A 1,068-nucleotide genomic window follows, 5' to 3' on the forward strand; every position below is an offset into this window, starting at 1 on the left:
AGAAGATGAAACTAAAGATGATATCTTTTTTTTCCTTAATTTACATAACATATTTATTAATTTACTAAATTAACCTTATTAATCAACCTTAAAATCATTTCATTTTATGTCCATAAGTGTCCAATAATAATGGTCTAATTATCATCTAAGTCCTCTTACATTAAATTTTCATAGCTATTAGATACCTTTAACTACTAGAACTTTACTTTTACACCTTTAACGATTTAGTCCTTTTTACTTAATTAAGCATGCAAACGTCAAAATTTCTTAACGAAACTTTTATAGACACTACTAACATACTATAGACATTAAAATAATAATAAAATAAAAATTTTCTCGTTAGATTTGTGGTCCCAAAACCGTTATTTTGATTTTACTGAAAATGGGCTGTTATAGACTCATCTTCTTAATGCTGCTCAATTGATTGGCCATTGATAACTGTTGCAGGAAATCTTCTCAATGATTTCATAAGCCTCATTGTAAGAATTAGAAAGGAGAGCACCATTAGCAGAAGTATCCACTACTATCCTTGTGTGAGCATTGAGACCGTTATAGAACGTCTCTAATTAGATGCAATGAGGGATTTCGTGATGAGGGCATCTTCGTAATAGTTCTTTAAACCTTTACCATGCCTCATATAAGGACTTTTCATCCAATTATTGGAACATAGTAATCTCGTTCCTCAACTTAGCATTCTTGCTAGGTGGGAAGTACTTCATAACGAATCTTTTTGCTAACTCTTGCCATATGGTAATGGAATTTGGTGGCAATGAGTTCAACCAAGCTCGACCTTTGTCCCATAGTAAACATGGGAACAACTTTAATCATATTGCATCTTCAGGTACTCCGGCTAATTTGAAAGAATCACTCACCTCCATAAATAATCCTAAGTGAAAGTAAGGATCTTCGGTAGGCATTCCACTAAATTCACCCACTGTTTAAAGCATCTGGAACATGACTGGTTTTAGCTCGAATTGTTGTGCCTCAATTTTAGGTTTCCTAATACCCGAATTAAGCTCATGAAACACTAGCATGACATACTGTCTTAGAGCTCTATCCCTATCCTCA

The 1,068-nt window shown here is 33.4% G+C and overlaps 1 non-coding gene across 1 annotated transcript; it reads left to right on the forward strand.

Annotated features, from left to right (window-relative positions):
• The first annotated feature begins 582 nt into the window (after positions 1 to 582).
• On the forward strand, positions 583 to 689 carry LOC121214131 (small nucleolar RNA R71). Its single transcript, XR_005909718.1, has one exon. It is a non-coding gene; the product is annotated as a small nucleolar RNA R71 (small nucleolar RNA).
• The last annotated feature ends 379 nt before the right edge of the window (positions 690 to 1,068 follow it).

This window comes from Gossypium hirsutum, chromosome D01 (genome assembly GCF_007990345.1).
Source record: "Gossypium hirsutum isolate 1008001.06 chromosome D01, Gossypium_hirsutum_v2.1, whole genome shotgun sequence".
In the NCBI taxonomy this organism is placed as follows: domain Eukaryota; kingdom Viridiplantae; phylum Streptophyta; class Magnoliopsida; order Malvales; family Malvaceae; genus Gossypium; species Gossypium hirsutum.